This window comes from Martes martes (assembly GCF_963455335.1).
Source record: "Martes martes genome assembly, chromosome: 2".
Classification (NCBI taxonomy): domain Eukaryota; kingdom Metazoa; phylum Chordata; class Mammalia; order Carnivora; family Mustelidae; genus Martes; species Martes martes.
The window spans coordinates 151,366,806-151,394,072 of NC_137889.1; the positions used below are offsets into that span (position 1 = coordinate 151,366,806).

At 43.5% G+C, this 27,267-nt stretch overlaps 1 protein-coding gene across 14 annotated transcripts in view; it reads right to left on the bottom strand.

The window, feature by feature from the left end:
- The window catches only part of LDB2 (LIM domain binding 2), a 375,417-nt gene that overhangs the window by 126,444 nt on the left and 221,706 nt on the right, over positions 1-27,267 (bottom strand). The window lies entirely within an intron of this gene.

Genomic DNA, 27,267 nt, shown 5'->3' on the forward strand with positions numbered 1-27,267 from the left:
CCCACTCCCGCTTGCACACATGCTCTTGCTCTCTTAAAAAAAAAAAGAAAATAGAATCACCATGTAATTCAATATACCACTACTATCATCTACATAAGAGAAATGGAAACATAGGTCTACACACAAACTTGTACATGGTTATTCATAACAGTGTTACTCATAATAGCCAAAAGTGGAAACGACCCAAATATCCATCAATTGGGGAGTAGATCAGTAAAATGAGACATATCCACATAATGGAATAATATTTGGTCATTAAAAGGAATGTAGCATGGATACATAGTATAACATAGGTAAACCTTGAAGACATCATGCTCAGTGAAAGAAGTCAGTTATAAAAGCCCACATACAGTGTAATTCCATGTATGAAATATTCAGAATAGACAGAAAAATAGAGACCGAAGTAGATGAGTGGTCATCAGGAGCTGGGGGAACGAAGTGAGGGAAGTGACTGTTAATGGGAATGGGCTTTCTTTTGGTGGTGAAAAAATACTATTCTAAAAATGGATTGTGGTTATGGTGGTATAGACCAATTAATATAGTAAAAACCAAAGAATTGTGTACTTTAAATAAGTGAATTGTATGATATGTGAGTTATATGTCAATACAGGTGATATATAAGAAAAACTGACAAACTAAAAGAAAAGAGAAAAATCACTCCTGAATAGTGCACAGTAAGAGATGCACCACCCCTGGGACTTGATCTCCTTTTTGCCCAGCAGTGGGTCCCGGGCTCCATCTGTCTCTGTATCTCCCCCGCTCAGGGTCCCCAGGATAGAGCCCACAATCCTAGAAAGGCAAGCAAGCTCCCCCCCTCAGACCCTGTGCTTCAACGGGACAACCCAGTCATTCCATTCCAATTGTCCCAGGGCCTTTGCTCATGCCAAACCTTCTTTCGGATACCCACCTGAGTGAATTCTGATTCAGAAACATTATGCTCAGACCCTCTCTGTGAGTTCTTGTTGGTTCTTAGACCCACCCTGAGAAAGGGGGAATGCAGTCAATGTTTAGTGTATTTGCAGCCAGAGTCAGTACCCCTACAGGCTTACTCAGATTTGTCCTACCCTAACCTTACCCTCTCAACATATTTCTATTGTATTATTTCTCTCACAGTATCCTCTTACTGCTCACTAGTCTATTTTCCTTAGTCAAAGATAAATTCCTTAAGTCACTTTACTTTTTGTTTAGTGCCTGATTTAATAAATATAACTTTATTATTTAAAGTTTTCTCTTATGGAAGTATAATTGACATATAATATTACATAGTTTCAAGTGTATGCCATGGCGATTCAACAACTATATACATTGCAAAATGCTTACCACGATAAGTGTGGTCACCATGTGCCACCACATAAAGTCATTACAATATTATTGACTCTATTCCCTATGCTGTACTTTTCATCCCCGTGACTTATTTTTTTCCCAGTTACAGGGAAGTAACTGTCTCTTGTATCCTTAGCCCTTTATACAGCATCACAGCACAGAGCAAGCAAGCATTCAATATACATCTGGAATTAAAGCAGCTGATCTCAGCTGCGGAGACAGTAACTTTAAAAGGGGTTGTTCTTGTCTTATACCTGAAGGAGTGGAAAGACAGAGAGCATTAGGTAACTTGCCGGAGCCCCAGAGCTAGTGAGTGTTACAACCAGGACTGGCGCTCAGAGCAACAACCTCAGATTCCAGTTCTTTCCATCCCTCATCGGCAATGAAGACATTTCAGCTAGATCTGAGGAGAATTCCACAGTACATGCAAGTGCCTTTCAGCTATTCAAACCACAGACTTCTCTGGGAGGAAAAACAGTCTAAGGTATGTGCTCTTAGGCAAGCAGGCGCTGTTTGTTCATCCATCTCTGTCCCTCCCTGTCTCCTCTTTCTCAGTTCCCCAGTCAGATGAACCTTCTTGCCAACTCGTACCAGGAAAATCTTTACAACCTATTGCGTGCTCATCCTTTGCAGTGATTAATGGCCCCAGCTCCCTTTCACATGTCCGCAGGTCAAGTGAGAGAGCTGCTCCGGAGTCTGGTAAACACCATTCAATTCTTTCCACCTTGACAGTAAAGCTTATAAGCTGATTTGCAGAATCTTAGGAATAAAGTATATACCATACAAGCCCGATATTTTAATGCAAAAAGACTGTATCATATTTAATCGCTCCTTTCAACTTAACTCCTTTTTTTCTTCTTTAAAACTTCTCTATTTTTTTTAAACTGAAAACTCCCAATCGCTCTAGTTTTTTATTTTTTTTTTTGAACCCAGCCATGGCTGGAGCAATTTCATTTATATTTATAGCTAAATTCCAACTGCATATACTCCGCACATGATTAATTCACAGATGAAGGGCTCTGAAGTTTGAATGCTCCGAGTAAGTACAAAGCAGGGCAGAGTTTAGAAATGGTAGCTGAAGCCAATAATTTGAATTTATAAAAAAAAAAAAAATTAGAAATCACAGACAGTCCCTGGTTTAAAAATTTATGATCCCTTAGAAAACTACTTTTTTATGTAGAAAAGGAAAATATTAATCCTATGTTAACTAGGCGGTGGCAAGAAGCCAAATCGCAGCTTCAAACTTCATTTCTTTATATCTTCTCTTGGCAAATCCCTAGTAGGATGTTACCCAGAACCCTCTAACCAATATTTGGCCTCCAGGATAAGCTAAAGTAAGACTTTCAGGTCTAGCTAGGTTTATCTTGGGAATGAAATACTTCCATTCCTCATGATGAAGTATAAGTTTATCCAAAACGTTCCCTATAAAATATATGACCAAAGTCTAATTGCTCCAACGTGTTATAAACTTTTCACTTTCCTTGGATTTCTGAACACACAGGCAGATTGGCACAGGTTTTAAAAGAAAGAAGAAAAGTTGAACAGATTTCTCTTATTCAAAGAACTGCAAAACCATAACATATCGTCTACACTGGGGTAGAGTAAGTTAGTCTAAAGGGTGTTTTTCTTTATACTTCCTTTGTTATGTGTGCATTCAGAGCTACCAGGAACCATGAGAGTGGCTGTAGATCCAGACTGCATGGATCCCAGAGCTACCATTCACCAGCTCTTAACCTCCATGCCTCTATTTCCTCACCTATAAAATGGGCTGCTGATAATTGTGCCTACTGCACAAGTCTAGACAAAGCGCTTCAGATACAGAAGCATATAGAAAGCAGGAAATCAATATTAACATCATCATCATCTTCATCATTATTATTATTATCAGAACTTAGAGACCAGCACAAATTACTGAAAATTAAACTAATAATGAAAGGCATGTTATCAATTACCTCAGAAGTGTGGGCTGTTTGGAACAGTATGTTAAGGAATTTATAAAGCTGGGACTGCCACAGAGAAAACAATCTGTTTTAAAGAATATTCATCTTTTCCATTTACCCTGTAAATTCAGTGGTGATAGTGGTAGTGGTGGGGAATTTCTCCCAGTTCTGCCCCCAAGTGTGGCCCATGTCTTGGATCTTTTCAACATTGCTCATTAACACAGAAGAAAGCATGCTCCCCTTGAAAGAAAGCTTTTCTGCTATTCAGTCAAGCAAAGGAGTGGTTAGAAGCACAGTCCCTGGAATTGACATGCCTAATTTCCAATCCTGGTACCACCACTTCCAAGCTGTGTGACCCTGGGCAAGTTCATTGACCTCTCTGTGCCAGATGTCTTCATCTGTAAAATGGAGATAATGACAGAACTTGAGAGCTCTGTAAGGGCTCAGTGAGTTAATACATGCAAAGTACTTGGAACTGGGCCAGTAACACAGTAAATTCTAAACAGCACATTTGCTACTATTACCATACACATTCTCCATGTCCTGTCAGTTTGCTTATTGTAATTCTTTCATCAATCCAGCAAATTCTTTCATTCCTTGAGGGTTCACTGGTTGCATTGAGGTTCATGTTGTGTGTTCAGATTACAAAGAATCTAAATTCAGGACAATTTCTCTAAGATAGATGTCCAAAGGGAGAACCGTTGTCCCATTTCTTCCCCATAGTCATCTATACACTTTAAAAACAACAGGCATTGGAACTCAACTTACACCATTTAATACTTGAAAGAGATTTGGTGTCTGTGTTTTAAAATATCAGTCCTGCAATATGTAGCAACAGTTGGTATCTTCAATTGGACTGTGACATCTCTTCAAGTGAACCCATTGAAAGGCACTCCCAAGATTATCAGAGCCATCTCAAATGTGGCTCCTTCTGATACTTTTCATTCCTGTGCTCCCACAGCATTGTCATGTAAATGCTTGCTCTCCTTTCTCCTAGAAGAGACAACACTTCCCTCTCAAGTCCCATACTGAAGTGTAAAAGCCCTTCTAGAATAATAGTGTCTCCATTCCCAGCCTGTCTGGGTTATCCCATTCATAAGCAATTCAGTTTTTGCCAACCTTCCTCCCGCTTTCTTCCTGTGTGCCTTCATCCCTAGAGTGTCATACGTTCATTTTGTCACTACAGCTGAAATAAAATCAACTTTTGCCTGGAGACTCTGAAAGGACTTTTCTCTCTGCGTTTTACATAGTTTTGAGGAAGATCTGCATTTTGTCCTCAGTTCTGCTTCAGGAATCTGTCATTTATTCATGAGTGTGTCCAGGCACTTGTCTGATGGTGATCATAACGGATAAGGTGAGGGTCAGATGTGACGGCAACTAAGTAAGACAGGACTCATGAGGACTTTGTTGCTACTCCACCGTTGGGCTAATCAAGTATGTATTTTAAGTACAATTCTTTGCTTTTACTTAAGTCATTAGTGGCCATGAATAAATTAAAATACTTTAGACTTTCCATAATTATTTTCACATGCCCCTCCAGAAGGCAAATTCCAGTCAGTATTCCCCCTGAGAACAGTGGTCTGGGGAGGAGCTGCCTCTGTTTTAGAGTTCGCTCATGAGCCCCAGGCTGAGCGACTTTACTCCCTCAGCTGACCCTCTTGGAGCGTGCGGTTGTTTTCCAATTGCCTTTTCAAAAAATGTCTAGACCTATAATATAATATGAAAGCTGAAGATATTTACCCCAAGGAATGGGATGTAGAATAAGGATGCGGTCTTCCCTTGGCTTTGCCATAACCGGATCTGACCGTGGCCTTGTGTTTTCTTTCTCTTTGCCAAGGGATCCAGATTATTCCCCCAACGGACTCAGTCACTCAATCCTGACCAAAGAATATCAGCAAAACACATGGTTTTATTTTGCTAGAGATGGTACGCCAGAGTCAAAAAGATGTCATTAGGACACTTGCTCCTCGAGAAACCTCCTCATTAGCCATAAAATCCAAAGACTGCTACCAAGGCTGTATTTTCTTTTTTCAAGTAAAAAGAGTATTTTGCATGTTAGCAACACATACCCAAAGCACCTGAAATTAATGAACCTTAAAGAAACAAAATACCTTCTTCAGAATTTAAAAGCCACTTAAACAGATTGGTTTATTCCAGGACCAAGAACTAGAATGTCAAGTGTGAGTCCAAAGAGAATGCTTTGTTGCTGAATAGGAAACCCTGAAAAATTCTGAACACAGGAGATGCCCAGCCTGAAATACTTTTTAACTGCCCTGGTCCTGACGGAGACTTCTACCCCCACCTTGGAGGCTGAGGGTGGAGCCAGTCTACAGAGGCACAGATCTGGAAGGAGACACTGAGATGTTGGACATCTCAGGAGTGTCAACCGTTGCCTGTCTATGGACACAGGGAAACAAGAGACTGCTTTAATGAAGCCATATCCACACTACAGCAGGTGTGAAGCAGCAAGTATCAGGAACTCCCACATTTCAAGGGAAGGGGGTTACTTCAGTGGCACTGGATTATATTCAATCGTTCACGCAGCTCCCCCGAGGACACGGTTTTTATTTTTAGAGGAGCCTCCATTTGCTGACTGTCGTGAAGGGAACACTCAGGAGGAGCTATTAGCAGTCACTTGTTTCAGTAAACACTGAATGTAACATATGCCTCTCAAGTAATGTGTATCCAAACATACAATTTACAAATAATTAACATCATGTTAATTAGTCACATTAATTTATGCCACTTTGTGGAATTATTTCCTCAGAGTGTTTAGGAACGCTGCCAGGAGCTTGAGCCAAACAGTGTGAAAATGTGCTTGAAGTTGACTGTTGTGAGTGGCTGGGAAACACAGCCTGAGCGAGTTGTTGCCGGGGTCCCTCACGGAGGGAACGCGCCCCACCTCCCGGCGGCCCCACCCCACACACCAGGTGCATAGCGCCTTTCCTGTCTCGCACCGTGTTTAGAGGTCTGCTGATCGCAGCTGGGTACCCTCTGTCCCTGCCACCAAACATACACTGCCAGGTACACATAGGTGGCGTCAGGCAGGAGAATCGCGATGAGTCTTACATGCAGTGAAACTGTGGGGGCAACTGTTGGTTAGTGATAAAAATAGAATAGAATAGGGTAGGATAGAATAGAATAGGGTAGGATAGAATAGAATAGAATAGAATAGAATAGAACTAAAGTAAACTAAAACTAAAAGTATTTCCTGTCAATAAGGCTCCTTGAAGGTCGAAGGGCAAAAGTCAAGTGTTACGTTACCAAATCAAGAGGGATCTGCGAAAGTGCTCCTCTGTCTCTGAAGTGTTGGCACCCTCCCCAAGACTGAACCCGCCCTCTTCTCTAAGTGCTTAAAATCGGGACAACAGGATGGCTAACTCCAGCTGAGCCACTGAGGAAGACAAAGAAAGATACTTAGAGAAAAACAGATTTAGCGGACTTTGCAAACAGAGTTCAAGTTCGGTAAGAAGAACAATACCAAACAACACAATGAAGTCAAGGTAACAGTGCCCAGGAGGTGCTTGGGCTCATTTTAGTGGCTGAGTCTTGTTGGGAGCAGGCCAGGATTTGGGAGTCTGGGATGGAGGCCATGATCGCTCCTTCTTCTCAGTTCTGGTCTCTGTCAGCCAGTCATTTAACTGGGGTAACTAGGTTGATAAAAAGAGATGAAATTCAGAGTCCTTTTCTGAACTTTGTGGTATAAATTCTGGAAAGCCCCAGACAAGCCATGCAATCCCTTCCCCATTCTGTTTTGGGTGAATTTTTCCGAATTAATTATAGATAGGTAGACTAAAAAGCTATCATCAACTTACACCTTCAAATCTTAGTGCAAAGAACTTGCCTGAAATGTAAGCAGACAAGCCTGTGAGTATGAAGTCGTTGACCAACATAAGGAAATTGTGGGAAATACGACGAGCAGAAAGCTATGAATCTCTCCTGAATCTCTGTATACTAGTGAAAACAAGATTAGAATTGGTTATCAACATGATTCCTTCCCTCCAAATCCCTGTCTCATCTATTTATTTGCAGAATAGGTCACTGTAAGCTGCCCTACCCCAGCCAAATCACACGAAATTTAGATTAAGCCAAGGGACAAAATGATGAAGCGTATAAAGGGGCAATGGGGAGGCACTGTGAGATATCCACACTCAGCATCATCCCTGTCCTCATGGAGTTTAATAACACAGCAGGAGAGACAGGTGTGTGCATGACAAAACAATATGAAATGTGATCGAAATGCCAATAAAGTATCGTATAAATGTCAAAAAAAGAGGCTCGAAAATGTTATTGCAGGACCCAAATGAAGCCATGATCCATTCAAAAAGTTTGGGAAACTTAGCCCAGAGAAAATTCCTTTCTTGATATCTGTTCCTAGCTATCGAAAGAGGAAAAATTTTGAGCTTTATTTCCATGTGGACACACGGATACATATAAGGAGAGGGTATTTCTTTTCCCCCGTAAGAAACCTTTGATTCATTGGAATGAGAATCACATTTAGCCTATAACTTCCCCAAAAGTCGTGGTTAATAACAATATATTTTAAGTGTTGCTTTTTAAATTTTATTTAGGACCTATTTGATTCATTTTAACTTTGATTCAATTTGGTTCTCTTTAATATTTATCCAATAATGTTTCAGAATCCCAAAGATGTGAATACATGAAAGCTCTTCCCTAATGTCCAGGAAACCATTGAGAATATAAAAGCAGCAAAAAAATCATCCTAGGGTTTAAGGACGTTCTGAAACTTCAAAGAGATTCGAATGAAATCTGCACCTATTTTGCCCAATCTGAAATTGCACTCGGCAGGAGAAGCACTTCTCCCCATGCAGAAATGTGAAAATGCATTTGAAAAAATAGATCCATATTTTAATTAAAAGGGGCCATTCTGAGCCCAGCATGTGCAAGCGTAGCATTAATATTTGTGACACTAGCCATGGGGGACAGGGGGGCAAAGAGGGTCTTGCAACAGCAGCGGGAAGTCAAAGTTGATCCTTCTTGAAATCCAGAGTCTCACAGACATTAAGGGGTCTGTTCTTGCTTCAAAGTACTACCCAAAGACAAGGCACATTGATGGCAGGTCTGGAGACCCATTAGGGGGGCTATGGCAGGATCAAAGTTGAAGCGGGCTAGTGCTTCTGGAGAAGAAAATGCTTGGGATATAGGTAAGCACAGGGCGGTATGTGTGGGACACCCAGCAGTGACTCCACCTATCACACAAACACATGAATAAGTGTCAATCCCCAGTTACACAAATTTTAAAATGAGTATAATTTGCTCCACAGACTTGAGAAACATCACTGTCTACTGAACACCGATGGCATTTATTGGCTTTGTTTGTTTGATGGAGAATGACAATGGCTGAACAGCCCCATATTTGGCGTTTAACAAAAACGCACATATTCAGCAAACTTGTGACAGCCACTCCTTAAAGCCATAATATGAGACCGGCCATGACGGTTGGTAGCCAGTACTGGCATACTCAGCGTTGCTGGGTTTATGGACATGTATATTTAAAATGTAACAGATTAAAAAAAAATCACGTTCCTATCATGTTCATGTGCACGAGTCAATTTTTTGATGTCAGATGGATCATTTCTCTCTTTTAAAGAAAATATTCATTGTTCTGGGAGGAAAACGTCCTTTAGAAATGTAATCTGGTTCCTAAGAATTTGGTTTCATATTGCCTTGACTTGTGTGTTAACTGAATGCCATAAGTACACCCTAGTTTTTCAGTTTTGAGTACCACAGGATGGGAAGAGCAGGGTGTTAGCAAGACAGTAAGGCAGTTAGAACCTCTTCTTTGCCCTGGAAGGCACAAGGCAGGAGAGGTGAGGGCAAGGTCACCCCACTCTGAACCCCACTGGAATGCTACTATCCAATATGGCAGCCAGCAGCTACAGGTGGCCGGTGAGCAGACTGAGGAACTGAATTTCTGTTGCGTTAATTTTAATTGATGTGAAGTTAAATTTTAAAATGGAAGCAGTACCAACTACTTGTCCACCAAACACGCTTATGATGTTGCCAAGGACTATATTTCTGCTTAACTATTGCATCACCTAAGATGATACTATTGTTTTGTAGTGAGAGGGTCAGGTATATGAGTCGTTTCTGCTACTAGACATAAACGCCGGACAATGTGTGTTAGTCCCTCTCAGTGGACTGATTCAGCTGGAATGATTTTTATCTTTGCACCACATTAACATTATAGTGTGTTTATTTAAGTATTTTATGCAGGCAGCACGAGTTACAGAGACACCTCCATAACTCACAATTTGGAATTAAGTAAATTTAAGTAAATTTTCTGGTGAAAACAAGGAAGTATAGACAGATTTTGAAATGTAAAAAGATAACACTTGTGCAAAACGGAGAGGCAGACAACACATCTGTTCTCTAACCAGAAAAAAAACAAGAAAAAAAATGATTAGACAAGGAGTATCACAACTTTCAGGAAGCATGTCAATCGCAATTTACTGCAGCAGAACAAAACAAAGTTGTTTGATGCGTAAAAGAAATGTAAAGGTAATAAAATGAACACTACAAATAGATACTTTTTGGTAAACATATAGTAAATTGGAAGTTTTTTTTCCTCGACTTTCAAACCCAAATGTTGCTATATGTGGGTTCCTCAAATGTAGTTAGTAGAAAAGTTAAAGTTACGCATGTGGCTAGCATTATACAACGATTAGATAGTGTTATGGTGTCAGTAGATGATGCTGAAACTTCAAAATCTGTCCCAAGCCTGGTCCCACTGCTACCCTCACCCTATGGACATTGCCCACCACCCCTCGCTTGCTCTAAGCAACCACCTCTCTGGGCTCCTGGCTTCACTTTTCCCTCCCATTAACCGATAGTATAAATAGCAGCCAACAAGATCTTCTAAAGATTGAAATCAGATCTCTTATTTCCACTATACTTGTAAAATATGGAAAGCCTGCATCAAGGCCTATGGGCCCTATACAAACCAGCCACTGTTGCCATTTCTAATCACTGTTCTCCACACACCCCCAACCACCCTGGCCTTCCTTCTGGTTCTTGGAAAGTCTGCAGCTTGTTCGCATCTCAGGGCCTTTGGACTCTGTGCCCTGTGTCTGAAAGACTCCTTCCCCAGCTCTGTACATATTTGACGATTAAATACATAAATGGATGTGGGGAGGGGGGAGGGTCACTTGGATTGGACGTTGGAATTTCATCCATCCATTCAATGTTTTATCCATTCATCCACTTATTTTAGCAAACGAACATAACTTAGCCTCCTACTGCCAGGCACTAGGCTAGGAGTTGAGAAGCCAGACGTTTTAAAAACCCCCCTTTATAGGAAATAAGAGGGAAAATGGTTTCTATTTGTGTTTTCCATTCTTCCAGGTTTTAGGAAGATGGAACTTATCTACAGCGAAGTCACTGCAATAATTTTATGCTGTCAGTCGATGGAAAAAAACAAAGACAAAACAAAAGCGAGACCTGGACTGGATGATGTCCTAAGCAGAACATAAAAAGTTAATGATGTTACGAGTCTCCACCCGGGTTGGAAACAGAAAACAGAAACTCCAATCCAGAAGAGGTCAGCAGAGCAGGTTGCTCTTGGGCACGGGCCATATCTTATTAAGTTTTGCATCCTCGGTGCCAGATCTGCAGGAGGAATTCAATAAATTCCTGCTAGATTGAAATCATCACTTACAATAAGCCCTTAATAAGACTGTGAATTCCTTGCAGGCAAGGTCTAGGGCAGTAGGTGTCTGCATCCATGTGGCCTCCCCTGGACCAGAGTCTCCCTCATTGTTGATATGCATTGTGGCTAACACCTTAAGTCCCAAGCATATCAGGCACATGACATAAATGTGTGAAGCAGGTCAGGTTGTGTGCGGCATCAGAGAGGGATGGAGATTGGGGGGCTGGGGGCAGATGTGCCCCATCTACAGGGGCCCTGTGTTGTCAGATCTTTGGATTTTTTATTCAAAATCCAACAATTTAGATTCTCACTTGAAATCTCCAATTTTTAAACATTGGCAATTCACTCAAAGTGTCTGAAAGTCCTTTGCAGATAAACACATATGCAGGCCACTTTTGACCCACAGTCACAGTGTGACCTTGGTGTTAAGAAAAGTGAACTGATAGAAACACTTTTGAAGCATCAATTCATGTAGTAGGCACTGTACTATCCATTCCACTTATATTCCGCATCTCCTTGTATTCTCCAGCCTTCCAGGGTAGTGTGCCTCATTAGCTCCATTTCTAGGAGAGAATAATAGAACATAGAAGGGATAAGTGGTTCACCCAAGGTTACAACCAGGAAGCTGGTGTGGCAGGGTCTGAAAGTGAAAGCCATTGATCTTCCCAATGTATTGGGCTGCCTTCTAATTACAGATGTAAGACCAGTTCTTAAACAGAGAGAGAGGGAAAAAAAAAAAAAAAAAAAGCCAATAGGTCTCTTACTAACAGGTCTACCAAATGGGCCTGAATTTTAGGATGGGGTCATCTGTGAAGCAACAGGATCACCTCCTGGGAAACTCTGTCCAAAGACAGAATGTCCAGGTTCTGCTTTACTTTCTTCAGGGTGTAGAGACCAGGCCTGCTTTTAAATATGCAAGCCGCATGTATGAAGAAGGTCTGAGATACCCTTGGCAGTTTGATCTTTCTGTCTTTGGCTTGCAAAAGGCTCATTTTGCAGACATGTGTTTTTGCTTAGAAATGCACAGAGGTGGATAAATGACTGGATCAGCGGCCCCAGAGCCAGCTCCATTAACTTTCTTGGCATGATCTCACCACTTAAGTCAACATGACTTAAGAGTTTATATAACATTTTATTAGGCTTTAATTCCATACTTTTCCTGAATTTCAATGTTCATCTGTCGGGTACAAAATAAATGTTACCCATGACTTAAGGACCAAAGTTTGTTAACTTTAATTTATTTTTAATTAATTTATTTGGCTAATTCAAATTTCAAGTAGGAAGGAGAGAGTTATGAATACTTTCAAAGGAAAAAAATCATATATATATATATATAGTATATGTTTTATTCTATAATCATATAACAAACTCCAGTGTAATCAGCCTTCTGAGAAAGATAAGTGGAAATAAGTTCAAAGTTCAATACAAAAAAGAAAACAGAATCATTTAACTGTGATTATGAGTCATGTGACCCTGGTGATTATTTCTGACTTTGTCTCCCAACTCCTGACCTCTTTTTCTGTAACCCTTTCCAGACTTATAGTACCTATGTAGCTCAGTGTTCTCATTAGAAATAAATAAACAAATAAATAAATAAAGTAAATAATATGACCAGAACTCAGTTCATTGAAAAGTCACAGTTTGGACAAAATCACTGGATCTCAACAAGGGACAATTTTGCTTCCCAAGGGACAATTAGCGATGTCTGGAGACATTTCTGGTTGTCATGACTTGGGGGAGTCATACTGGCATTGGGTGGGTAGATACAGTCTATAATACACAAAGTGTGATGTGAGAAATGCCCTGAAGAGATTATACAGTCATCTTTCATCTCAGCAGGAAAAGAAGGTGCATATTTCTCTAGTTTCTCTGAAGCAAAAATCTTATTTTTCAGTTGTATATTGGTAATGCCTCCCACAGATGTAGAGAAGGCGCAAAATTTAAGAAGGCTGTGCCCAAGACCCAAATTGTGCACATAGTCTCAGATAAGGTCTTTAACTCATTGGAACTCAACTTCCTTGCTTATAAATGAAGCTGAAGATGATGATGAAACCTGCTCATCTGATCTCACAGGATACTGAAAGAATGGAGAGATAATGCCTATCAGATATTATCAGACATCAACACCGCCATCATCATCACCAACATTATCCAGGAGACTTAAAGATGTCCATATGGAAGTAGCATAGTTTCCATTTTCATTAATTCATTTTTTTCCACTCATTTATTCAGCAAACATTTACTGTGCACCTGCTACAGAGCAGGTATCCTGCTAGGGTCTGGGGTTGTATATATGAGTGAGATATCAAAACCTTATCCCCTGGGGCGCCTGGGTGGCTCAGAGGGTTAAGGCCTCTGCCTTCGGCTCAGGTCGTGGTCCCAGGGTCCTGGGATCGAGCCCCGCATCGGGCTCTCTGCTCCGCGGGGAGCCTGCTTCCTCCTCTCTCTCTACTTGTGATCTCTGTCTGTCAAATAAATAAAAAAAACCTTATCCCCTTACTGCATCAATTCCTATTCTCTGTCTCATTATAATTGCTGGAAAGAACAAGAGAAACAAATATGGGGCTAGAGGATACAGACAAGTCCTGGGTTTCTTATTTCAGAGTCCCCTTCCTAATCAGTGATCCTCCAAGAAGGACCCAGGGGAGATTACAAATGGCTAGAGACATAGGTCATCTGGAGTTTGGCCAGTCAGATCCGTCACAGGTTTACCCCATTCCAGAAACACTAGGACAACCAGTGTCCTACATAGGAATGTGGAGACTATGTTCACAAGCAAGCAGGCCTCCCAGAGATTCAAATTTAATTCCCTTGAGGATTTGTAAATAAACTTCTGATTTTAAAGCCAAATTACATCCTGTCCTTTCCAAACTCCCTTCCAATGCTCAGGAAGAGGGGCTCCCCTCTACTTCCCCGCATTCACAGTCCCCCCATCACAAAGCTTTACACACCATTCGTCGCGACGCATGCAGTGTGTATGTGCGCATGCGTATTTGCATATTTACCATATAGGTCTCCACCACTACACAATGACATCAAGAAACAAAAGAAAAAGACTTAACAGTCCTGGACAAACAGCCTCTTATATGTCAGGTACCATCATCATAGCAATGGTTTTCAACTCCGAAATACATCAGAACTTCAGGGGAACTTTTGTAGAAATACGGAAGCTGCATGGCACAACGGTCAAGAAACGGACAGAATGGGATTGAGCACCAGCTACCACTTACTAGATCCGGACGTTAACCTCTCCAGGGGGCAGTTCCCTGCTCTTCGATGAGGAAGATAAACTTACCTACCTCATAAGGTTCTTCTGGGATTATACGAGGTAATGTATGCAAAATAGAACAGTGCCTCCACCTATTAAATATTTGCTGTAGTTGCTGCTGGTCTTATTGTCGCCGTCGTCCTCCTCCTCATCATCACAGAGATCCTTGGCACAAGCCCAAATGCATCCCATCAGTTTCAAGGAATTAGGACTCAGATCTCATGTTTTGAAGTGCTCCCCCAAGGTTGAAAACCACTGACTTAGCATGCAGTAGGCACGCCATCGTGATTGGGGAATAAGTGAGCGATTGAATGAAATGAAGACCACATACCACGGAAGTCCTTCAGAGCAGAGAGTGAATCCGGAAAGAATGGAGGCAGAGGAATCTCTTGCCAGAAAGAAGCCAGGCTCTGTAGGACATTGGCCAGAGAGCTCATGGATTCATCTTCTCTGGGTACTTTAATTAATGGGGCAAGTAATGTTAATTCTTGGAAGGTTTCCACACAGATTTTAGCCTGGACCCAAAGGAGACCCTTGATGAACTCTTGGTCCCCTTCCAACTTTGCAATTATTTATTTCTCCTTTCTATAAGACACAGGTAGAAGGGGAGAAGATAAGTGACTCCTAGAAAACCCTGGATTAATTCTATGCAAACTCGCTCTGTAAATATCTTTCTGTTTACATTTTGCCCTCCAGTGGTTTGGTTGTCAATCCACTCAAGCCATTCTTCACGACTATGCCCAATACATTTTGAACTGTGGCCATTCACCACATCCCACCTAGTCCTGGGAATTAGCATCTTATTAGTCTCTGCCCCAAACACAGGAGATGCTCAGTAATTATTTGTTGAAAAGTGAAAATAACCCCAATGGAGCTTGTCCTGATGGCAGGTCAACAATAAGTATTGGATGGAGATTTCTGAAGTCTCTTCCTGCCTATCCCTGCTTTTAGTAAATCCCACCATCTCTGACACAAAGTCTTGCATAAATTAATATGTGATGAAAATATGTCACCCGATCATAACAAATAGCAAGGAGCATTTTAAAATGATATGGATGATCTGGAGCATTATAATAATAAACAGAAAAGAGGGCCCCCTCCCTCTATTGACTTGCTGGACCCTGGAAGAGAAAGTAAACTACTCCAAGCATTTGCTTCCTGGAGTCAAGGAATAAAAAAAATTAAAAAATAAAGGTTTTCTTCCAGGGAGCTAAAAGTGCTTCTTTTTGCATACTTTCTTTGGTTCTCACAGTTTCCCTTAAAAACAAGTCTGACTCGGGGCACCTGGGTGGCTCAGTGGGTTAAAGCCTCTGCCTTCGGCTCAGGTCATGATCCCAGGCGAGCCCCGCATCGGGCTCTCTGCTCAGCAGAGAACCTGTTTCCCTTCCTCTCTCCCTGCCTGCCTCTCTGCCTGCTTGTGATCTCTGTCAAATAAATTAAAAAAAAAAAAAAAAAAAAGTCTGACTCTCCTCACTGAGCCACAGCGATGCTAAAAGGTTTGCTCTGAAGTGAATTACAAGTCAAAATGAAAGAAGGAAGCATTACAGGACTTTGATGGTATGCTGGTAAGCGGTTAACAACCGGCTCTCTGGAAACAAAAAAAGCTCCAGGTTTGTAGGGCTCCCCAATTTCTGTGGTGTAAATACTCCCACCACAGAAGCTTTCAAGCTCTACACTGGACATAACTGAGAACAGAGTTGGGAAGAGCGGCTGCTGTGCACTGGTGACAGCTGGCCCCAGGATGCCGTTGCCCGACTTCCCAGCCCAGCATCCCTCTCACAGACGTCAGGGGGTGGCAACTCCCACCACCTCCATGCCACCTCCATGGCATGGACAAATAGAGGTTTTGAAGCTGTTATATTTCAAAGCACAGTGCCCGTTTCCATGAAGCCCTTTGAAGGCAAGATGGCAGCCCTTTGCTTTTCTGGTATTCAGCATCACGTGGCTAGTCAGTACAAACAGAGGCTTCTGAGGATCATTCATACATATTTGCAATTCAAGATCCTTTTGAATGAAACTTGTCATGCCAGAAAAAAGTCCTCATTATCATGCTTACTTGGATATTTTCGGATAGACGATCTAAACTTCTGAGACTGTCAGGTTGATAAGAGCCGATTCTCAGGCACCTCCGGCGAGCAAAATCTTTCCTTAAGGATGACAACATTTTCCCCGAGTGACAGCTACCACCACAGAAAGGCATTCAGAGCAATGACCCTTGTATTAACACGGACCGATGTGAACGAGTCACGGTTTCCTCCAGCACTCTTGGCACACAGGTAGGGGTTGGAGGGGCAAAGCACTGTTAAGGGGTGATGAAAGTGGGAGAGAAGATAGGATGGAGAAGACGAGGAACATAAAGTTGGGGCAGGATGGCAAGGGTGCTGGGACATTTGAAGGTGTCAGGAACACAGATATGGAGAGCTGGATGGGAACCAAGACCTCCATTGTTGGATAGCAGCTCAGAAAAAGCATTTTTTAGTTTATTTAGTCTGTTACCAATGAGGGTTGTTTTTTATTTTAAAAATCAAGAAAGACCACCCAGTACTTTGTCACTTTCATAGATGTGATTTTTAAAAATCCTGACTATTTAAGTGTGCATTCCTTACATTCTTATTCTTAATGGATGCAGAACAGACACACACTTGTACTTTTGCATGATTCCAGAAACTTCTGACTAGCTTCTCCACAGAGACTCCCCATGTACTGTGCTGTGTCCCCCTCCTTTTCAGTAGATGAAAGTTAAAATAGTGGGAATGCTTTCATGAAAAGAATAATCTATGCAACCAGAGGAGGGGCTTCCTTTTCCCCATTGCAATAAAGCCACTAAAGCAATAATCCGAGAGCAGTGCCCATGAGAGATGGCAGGACGTAGCTATGTGCAGACAGACAAAGAGACCAGAACTACCAGATGAAAAGGGACCATGAGTGAAGGCATAGCAAACTAACGAAGAGATTTCTTTGCAGAGGACCGCTGTCTTCATATGAGCCCTCACCCTTTCTCCAGGGCGTGGGGTTGGCCACCTTTCAACCCTGAGCCTCCAAAAGAGGCTTCAGGGATGCACAGAGATTTGTGAAGTCCATTTCTGGCAGTTGGAAGTCACAGAGCGCTGGAGGCTGACTCTCACCTGAGAAAGTTAAAGAGAGTCAGGGATGGGAGCATAAGCCCTGAGGAGGGACTCCTGGGAGGCCAGCCAAGAGATCTGCTGGGCTGAGTGGTGCCGACATCCAAGAGGCTGTGGGGGCAAGTGTCATGTGCATGCTTCCGATGAGTCAGAAGTGCAAAGAGAGTGAGTGCAGGTCCAGGAAAGATGTTCTGCAGGCATTGGCTGCACGTCAGGTCTCAGAGTCTGTGGCATCATCCTGGGTCAAGGGGATTGCTGGAGAGAGGGGACCAATGGGGAATACATAAGAACCTCCAAAGCCCCCATGAGGGAACAAATCTACTTTCTTCCTTAGCTAGGCCTAGGCAGGGTCTCCTCTTTAAACATCTGCCAGACCCAGATAACACAGAGCTACTTAGCCAAGCAAACTATCTCAGCATGCCCACATCACCAACCTCAGATCCTGAGAAAGAGCAAAACAGTAGATGTATGCAGGGGGAAGGAAAGAGGCGACCAGAAAAGAGTAGAAAGCAACACACTGCTTCCCTTCCACACATGCCTTCCAGTTTGAATCAGGTCTGACCTGAAGAGGAGAGAGAAGAGCTAACTCAAGATCAAGCTTTGTCTGTTACTTAGTATTAGATATTCTAGTTACTAAATTGAGACCACACCTGAATCTCACAGTGGCAGAATCCAACTTGAGAATGAGCAGAAAAGATGTGGCTAGCACTCTCCAGGGACACGGGAGAAAAGCCCATGTCATAGGTAGAATAGTAGCCCCCCTCAAAAGACATCTACCTGGTACCTGGAAATGTGACCTTATATGGGGGGAAGGGTGTTTCAGCTGGAATCAAGTTAAGGATCTTGATATGAGATCATCCTGGATTTGGGTGGGCCCCAAATCCAATGACAAGAAAGAAGGGAAAGAAGAAGCAAGAACGGAAAATACACACAGGACACGGGGAAGAAGGCCACGCAGACACAGAGGCAGACTTTGGAGGGATGTGTCTCCAAACCAAGGGATGCCAAGCGCTCTGGCAGCCACCAGAAGCTCAGGCAGAGGCATGGGGCAGGTTGTCCCCCAGACACCTCCCAGCCCTGCAGATACCTTGATTCCAGACTTTTGGCCTCCAGAATTATGACAGAGTAAATTTCTGCAGTGTGAAGCAAGTAGGTTCATGGTAATTTGGGATAGAGCCACAGGAAACAGATACAACCCAATATAAATTGGAAGAGATGCCAGAAACACAAAATAAGGTCACGTTCTATCATCACCCACAGGACAAGCGTGGGTCGTAGACAAATGATGGGGTTTTTATTTTCCCTGCTCTGGTTCATGCAGGGCAGTAACTGAGATGAAGCCTCACTAAGCCCGCCTGTTGTCCCCAGACGCTGCAGAATCAGGGGGCCAAGTGGCAGCATCAAGAAGGAAAAGACACATGGGTGCCTGGAGCCATCCTCCAGTTTGTAAGCCCACGGAGGGTCGAAGGTCAGAGAGTCATGTCTCTCCCCACGAACTTCCTTCTACTTTGGAAAGCAAGCAGGTGGACATAGCACACTAAATCGGGGCAGACAAAGGCAGCCTCCTGCTGCCAGCATGCGCTGCTGCTCGGCTGGCTCTCTGGGTCTTGCTTCGCGTTCAAAGACAGTTGAGGTTCCACAGGTTTGCACCATGGCGATGTCTCCCGAAGCTTGGGTTTTGTGCTATCTGTGGCTTCACTCCAGTTACCTACTGTAGGTGACAGTTTTATGGAGAGACAGGCTGTTAGAGAGAAAATCCACCATATTTTGCAAAATCTAAGAAATGGAAAGACTCGGGGGGTTTTAAACAGCAACAAATTGGACATCTGCCAGTTTGAAAACAGCGCCGTAATCTCTCCCCCTTGACTCAATTTTGACAGAACAGGCGGCAGTTTGTTTCCCGACAGAGCCTCATTGTGTTTTAAAAAATGGGGGAAAAGGCAAAGAAAAAGACCTTATTCTGTCCACATTGGTGGCCTAGGGACTTGTCTTTTGAGAGGAGTGGGGGGTGGGCCTATGCAGAAGGTGGTCTGCCCCCTGAGTCCTGTGTCTGTCTGTTGGATTAAGATCACCATTGTGGGGTGAGAATATCAAAGATCACCCCCATCCCATTTTAATTTTGTTCGTAGAGGAGTAAAGTGAAGCACAGAGTGACATGCAGAATGACACACAGAGACAGGGAGAGGACCTGTGTCACAGCCCAGAGCTCTTCCATTTCTAGGCCTGGCCCTGCCGAGTGTTTTCAAGGTGACCTTGGGCAGTGGCCTACAGAGCTAAGAAGAGGCATTCACGTGGCACCACGGGGTCTCCCAACTGGCTGACCAATGTGGGAGGGCAAGGACCTTAGCATCTCTTGAGCACCTGCAGGGGATGAGGCCTGGCCTCCCTGCTTCACACTGTCCTCCCAACAAGCCTTCAGGTAACATGCATGTTAGCCTTCCCGTTTTCAGGGCTCAGGGCACTGGGGTCAAGAGGAGGAATGATTCGGCTCTTTCCCAGTTGACCTGAGCTCTCCATTCTCCATTGGGTGTTCCTTCTGCTACATCTGCCCCTGCAGAATCAAAGAAGACAGGACTCAAACAATAGACAGGGGCTTTGGAACCAGGCAGAACTGGGTTTCAGACTGGACTCTGACCTCGAGCAACTCACGGAGCCTTGTCTTCCCTCTCCGGTATGGCTAACTCATGGATGGCAAATGGGTTTCCTCTTGGGGAACAAGTGTCTAGAGGGAGGGATTGAGAAGGATTCAGAGGCCAAGGGAGGTCTGGAGGACAAGACTGCTGGGAGCAATCAGCAGAGCCTGCCTGGCTGCAGCTGAGGGAGTGGAAGAGCCTGTCCCGCACACAGCTATCCCTGACTGGCCCTGGGCTTTCCTTCCTGCGGGCACTTTGATGTTGCAAGAACACGCTGCAGGGCACTGCTTACCTTTGGCCAGCCACCTCCCTCTCACCGTGGACCTCTGCTGGCCTTCTGTACCATCTGGCCTCTTAAAGGACAATAGTCCCAACCACTGGTAGAGGAACAGAGTAATCCAGTTCTTACTGAGGCTCATCTATTCACATATTCAGGAAGATAAATGTAGAAGTGGCCACAGTGCCCACGAGGGGTCGTCTTTTCTTCCTTTGCTTCTCTAAAAGTGCCTGAGATAGGGCACCTGGGTGGTTTAGTTGGTTAAGCCTCTGCCTTCCACTCAAGTCATGATCCCGAAGTCCTGGGATCGAGACCCAGGTTGGGCTCCCTGCTTAGCGGGGAGTGTGCATCTCCCTCTCCTCCCTGCTCATGCTCGCTATCTCGGTGTCTCTGCCTCTCCCCAATAAATAAATAAAATCTTTAAAAAATACAAATAAAATAAAAAGTGCCTGAGATTTGAGGATATTGGAACCTTGTCATTCCCCGACTTCTTGCCCTTCTTTATTTACCTCTGTTTCTCGCCTTTTCACCCACCCTTCAAGGTTTTTGCGCTTTGTGAAACCTTTTGAGGCCATCAAAACATTACTCCCCTCTGAAGGTTTGGTCCTATTCCTTGCATCTGAGTCCGTCATATGCTACCATACGATACGTCTTGTATTTGTGGTTATTTCAGGCTTCCTCCATATGGGTTTATGTAAATGGTGTAGCAGAAGGATCTTTGTACTCAGAAAGATTTGGGCATGAATCTTGCCCTTTTTTTTTTAATTTTTAAATTTTTTTTATAAACATATAATGTATTTTTATCCCCAGGGGTACAGGTCTGTGAATCGCCAGGTTTACACACTTCACAGCACTCACCATAGCACATACCCTCCCCAGTGTCCATAACCCCACCCCCGCTCTCCCGGCCCCCCTCCCCCCAGCAACCCTCAGTTTGTTTTGTGAGATTAAGAGTCACTTATGGTTTGTCTCCCTCCCGATCCCATCTTGCTTCATTTATTCTTCTCCTACCCCCCTAAACCCCCATGTTGCATCTCCACTTCCTCATATCAGGGAGATCATATGATAGTTGTTTTTCTCCGACTGACTTATTTCACTAAGCATGATACCCTCTAGTTCCATCCACATCATCGCAAATGGCAAGAATCTTGCCCTTTTGTTATTTATGAGCTCGGCAACAGAGGACGTGTCTCGTAGCCTCTCTGAGTTTGTTTTCCTCACCTGTAAATGGGGTAATAATGTATGCCACACTGGGTTCTGCCAATGATTAAGCAAAATTACGATGCAACGACCTTTTGCTTGTCACCTAGCACAGAGTAATTGCTCAAAAATGGTATGTGGTAACAGTGCATCTGCATCAGAGGGTGGTTCCACAACACTTCGAAAATTGCAAAAACAACACAAAAACACGGTAATAAAAATCATTTCAGGGCCAGATTCACATGAGACATCAGCAGAAGAGGAAAATGGTCAGGGCAAGTAAGATTTGACTCATTACAGTACTCATTAAAGTACTCCCAAGATCATGTAGCCTGTGGAGAGTCATCGTGTACTGGGATGGAAAGGTACAGAAAACCTGGATCCTGGTTCTGGGATACAGGGATGAGACTGGCTCCGCTGGAAACCTCATGGCTGGGATAGGTCTGAGCAGATGGCCCTGTACAACCCACTCAATTTGTAAGAAAGGACACACTGAGATTCAGAACGCTGACTCGTCAATGTTGTGCCATGATTGTCATGGGAGCCAGCACTGAGCCTGAGATCTCAGCCCGGTTCTGTCTTCATTGGTCCCAGACCTGCTTCCGAGCACCTTCTTGCCACCCATGGTTCTCTGGGGTCCACGAGACCCAAGCCATGTATCCATGTCTACTATTTTCCAGCTTCTCTCTGATCACCACTGCAAGGATATAATCAGATATTGCCCCTTGTGAGCCTGGATCCTTAAAAACAAATCAATCAACCACTATGCAAAAGGTGTTACGGATGATATATTTGCGTTCCCTTCCAAATCCAGGTGTTGAAATCTTAACCCCCAACGTAATGGTACTGGAGGTGGGGGCCTTTGGGAGGTGGTTTGTCATGAGGGTGGAGCCCTCATAAATGAGATTAGTGCCTCCAGAAGGGGGTGAGGAGACCAGAGGGCCCCTTCAGCTATGTGAGGACACAGGGAGAAGGCAGCTATCTGTAACCAGGAAGCTGCTCTCGCCAGACACCAGATCTGCCACCACCTTGATCTCAGACTTCCAGCCTCCAGAACTGTGAGAGATAAATTTCTGTTGTTTATGAGCCACCCAGTCTCTGCTAGTTTGTTACAGCAGCCTGGACTGAGACAGATGGACATAGGGATTTAGTTAAGGTAATTCTCAATTATGGTTACAAATGCTAAACCATTATAAGGCTGTACAAAGAAAGAAATGGTAGATAACAGAAGAGAATTTTAAAAATACTCTTTATGTGTGAAGAGCTTCAAACGGACCCTGACACACACCAAGTTACCAATGTAATGTTAGTAATAATCATAATAACCATAATCACAGAAATCCTTCTCTTCATCATCACTGCCCCCTTCCCCATCACCACCACACCCCCACAACACTGCCACCCTCTTCATCACTGCCTCCTGTCCCAGACTAGGATATCATGTATAACAGTATTTTTCAAGCCTAAGTCGGGATCCATTAGTGTTCATGAAATCAAATTATGGAGTCAAGACCAGAAAGTTGAAAAATGAAATAGAATAGAACAAATATGACAGAGTAGAATAGAAAGCCATCAAGATACATTTCACATAGTAAAAGGATAGTTTCATGAATTTTTTTTTCATATATATGTTTGCATTCATGTACTGGATCGCATTTAACTATGTTTATGACTGAGTCATAGTCAACATGGCTTGAAAAACAATGTTGGGCAAAGTCTGGTGCCAGAAAGACCCAGACTGTGGAAGGACACATTGTTGCCTCAGACAGTGTCTGTTCCCTCCTGCCAGAGGGGCTTGTCCTGAGGCAACTCCTTTCATCCTCTGGCCTGACCTCTGGCCTCAGGAACAACAAACCACCAAGCAACTCCTTCTTTCCCACGACGGAGTTCGGGCCCTTCCAATTCTTTTCTCTCAAGCTCGGCACCTTCCCTTCTTTTATATTCCCTTCCTCTGATGGCATTTCTGGACCCCATTTCCCTGTTCAGGTGCTACCAGGACCACTACTGTGTTTTAATGTGCCTTCTGCATCTTTTTGCAAAGTACTTTCACAAATAAGAAGCATAAATACTCTATGATCTCTAAACCTTCCTACCTGCCAGACACTGTACTAATTGCTTAACGTATTCTATTAGCCTGCATCCCTTAATGCCAATGACAGAAAGACAAATCAAAACAGCTTAAGCAAAGAAAATATTAGCTCCCTGAAATTTCAAGGGATCCAAGGGCCGTTAGAGGAAGAGAAAATCATTACAACTCTGCTTCCTTCATTCCATGTTGCCTCTGCTTGGTTTTGTGCTGATCTCTTTCACAGGCTGACTTTCCATGTGGTGCCCTACATCGTAGCTCCTCTTGCAGAGAAGGAGAAGGGCTTCTCTTTCCCAAGAGCAACAGCTGAAGCCCCAGTTATGGTTCTCACTGACCTGGCTTGAGTCACTACCAGAAAATGGGGCCAATTCCATGCATCATTCATAGGCTGAAACTGGGCTTGGGTGGTGCTCAGAAGAAAATCGAGAAGAAGGAAGTTGTTGCCAGGAATGGGGGCATGAATGTGGAGCAAATGAAAGCAAGAGCCACCTACCAGGGTCCTCACAATTCTGTAAGCAAGATGTTATTCTTAGCTGAGAAAATGAAGGCCAGGATGGTTATGTAATTTGACTAAGATCTCACGCCAAGAGGTGACAGAACCAGGACTCTAGCCCAGAATTCCCAATTTTTGTTCTTCGCCCTCTACCACGATTCTTTGACCTCACTGACCTCCCATTTCCAGGCTGGCTGGGCCGATGGATCGACAGGTCCCTTCATCCCCACTCCCCATCCCAAACGTGCAGGCAGAGCTGTGGCTGCCTTTGGGCCCCAGGGCTGGTTCATCTCATCCTTTCAGTCAGGGAATATCTGGACCCTGGTATTTAATCAAGTTCTTCCAGTCTAGATCTCTGTTGACTACCTTTTGAAGGTAAATGGAGGAGTCTCCATTAACCCTCCTACAATTAAAAAAAAAAATATTTTTATAAATACTAATAAATATAGTGATATATTTGATCTTTATACAGATCCACAGAGGAAGGTTGATATTCTCTATTTTATGGGAGACATATGTGTGATTCAGAAAGATTAAGTGACTTGAGTGATTTGTCAAAGCTAGACAGGCCTAATTAATGGGAGACCTAATTAATGACAGAGTCAGAATTCCAATCCAGCTAGTCACATAATTTCTAACATTTAATACCTGCCATTGTCCTGGACCATTGGGAGCTTTATGATCTTCATTTTCCTCACCCACATTTCACCTAGCCCTCTTTCTTAGGTTTTTGCCATTAGTATTGTAATAATTCTGCCTTCTGTACCTTGACCTAAATATGAGGTCAGCAAACTGTGGCCAGAGGTCCATCTCACTGGACTGGCCCATTGCCTGTTCTTATAAATAAAGTTTTATTGGAACATAGCCATGCACATTCATTTAAGTATCTTTTATGGTTACTTTTATGCTATATTGCTAGAGCTGAGCAGTTGTGAGAGAGACCCAGTGGTCCACAAAGCCTAAAATACTTACAATCTGGCCCTTTACAGAAAAGCTTTTCTTTTCTTTCTTTCTTTTTTTTTTTTTTAAGATTTTGCTTATTTATTTGAGAAAGAGTGAGCACAAGCCAGAGGAGGGGCAGAAGGAGAGAGAGAAGCAGACTTCCTGCTGAGCAGAGATCCTGGCAAGGGGTTCAATCCCAGTACCCCAGGATCATGACCTGAGCCAAAGGCAGATGCTCAACTGACTGAGCCACCCAGGTGCCCTCAGAAAAGCTTTTCTAATCAAAGTCATTGATGAAGAAGCTGAACTGTACCTAGCCAATGATCTGCTCTGCTGCCCAGCACCAGAAACCTTTACCAGGGGCTAGTGACTAGCACTCCTTACATTCTGTGCCTGTGCAGAGAGGGGACAAGGATAGTTTCCAGATAGGAGCCAGTAGAAGCAAAATGGCGACCCCAGTTAAAGCAACCCTGTTAATCCATTCGATAGTGTGTTTTCCACTAACATAAGCCAAATGACCTTGAACAGCATTTCCAAATGTCTGCCACCTTCTTTCTTCTTGGAAGACATTTCTTTGCCTATTTCTGCAAATCTCTTATTTTAAAGGCTGACTGCCATGTGTGTTCCCATGACAAATATTAAGTCCCCAGCCCCGGGCTCTTTGCTGGGCACTATCCAAGGCAGTTCTCAAGGGCGAAGCCACAGCACAGTGGCCTCACAGTGATCTGTGAGGTGTCCACAATTAAATTCCTAATCACAATAGCCAAGTACTGAGTTTCAGGACTAAGAGACTATTAAAAAAAAAAAAAAAAGCCAATTCAAATGCAAAGTAAAATGTGACCTAGCACTTAGAAACAGTTAAAGACTGCAGACCAAGAATTAAATCTGCCTGAGTTTAAATCCCGACCCCACCACTTTCTACTTGCACGGCTTTGGGCAAATTACTTATCCATATGCCACCATAGCCCCACCTGTAAAATGGGAATAATAATAGTACTTCTCCGAAAAATGTTTCTGCGGAGATTAAATTAGTCAGGATGGATGTCCTCTCCCTCTAAGAGAAGACTGGGCACATTGTAAGGGCTGTATGTTGATTTTGTATTGTCACTTACTGAGCATTTATCACATGCAGCTGTATGCTAAGAGCTCTGTATGGATGGTCTTGAACCTATAACCCTGCCTCTGTCACCTGATTTATGATACATGTCCCCTGGAGAAAGGAGGAGTTAGTTACAGCTGGTGTGTGGGGAACCACGCGGTACCCACAGCCTGTGTTATCTATACCACATTCAGAAATAGATCTTTAACAGGATGATATCATTACTCAAATGCTTGGAAAATTTATTTTTAAAATACCACATACACAGAAACAAGAGCTTAGAGCTTAAACCCAAATTTCTTAACTTCCTCTTAAAAATTTTGGAGGAGAGTTTATTAAAATCACAGATCTATCCCTGAGAGGACATCAGCCACGTGAACATCATCTGCCAGGTGTATCTTGCACAAAAAATTCTTGCAAATCGCTATTCTGGGGTGCTTAGAAATACATTCCCTTTCACCCCATCATGAGTTCCTTCATCTGTAAAGAGGCTCCCAGGCTCGTTGCAAGAAAGAAATGAGATTCTCCAGGTAAAACCTGTTTCACGCCACCCCTGGCTACTGATGCACCGGCTGCTGTCACTGCCGGAAACCTCTGTCCACCTGCCCCTGTCCCACCAGTTCTGGGCTCCCTCAGCAGCCCAAGCCTAAGCACATTCCCATCCTAGGATTCAGTCAATCCCCCCCAGAAAAGGAAATAAACCTACAGTTAGAACTCTGGGCTTACAGTGTGCAAACAGATGAGCAGTCCATGCCAACATCCTGTCTGGGAGCTCAGAAGGCCAGAATCCCAGACTCTTGGGTGGGAGAGGCCTGGTGGATGCATCTCAGGAGTCCAACCTCTCCCCCACAGCAGGCTGCGTCCATGCCACTGAGTACCATGTGGGAGCTCAGGGCGTGGAGCAAAGCGCAAAGATGCTACCACGTGCCCTAAATCATCTGTATAGAGCTCCTCCGACAGCTCCCCCACAGTAATGGGGTGATTGGGACTATAACCCAATGCACACTCCAAGTTCAAGAAATCATAGCTGTTTTCTGCACAGGATGAAACTGGGCTGCAGTTGCCTTGCCCTTGTTTTAATGATTCACCATTTTCTTAGTTTGAACAGGAAAAAGTTCTGCCTGGGGTCCCTGGATGCAGTTTGCAGAGTCACCTCCCAGCTCCCTGGCCAGGAGCATGGAAAAGACCAAGAATTCCTGTGGCACATACAGCCTG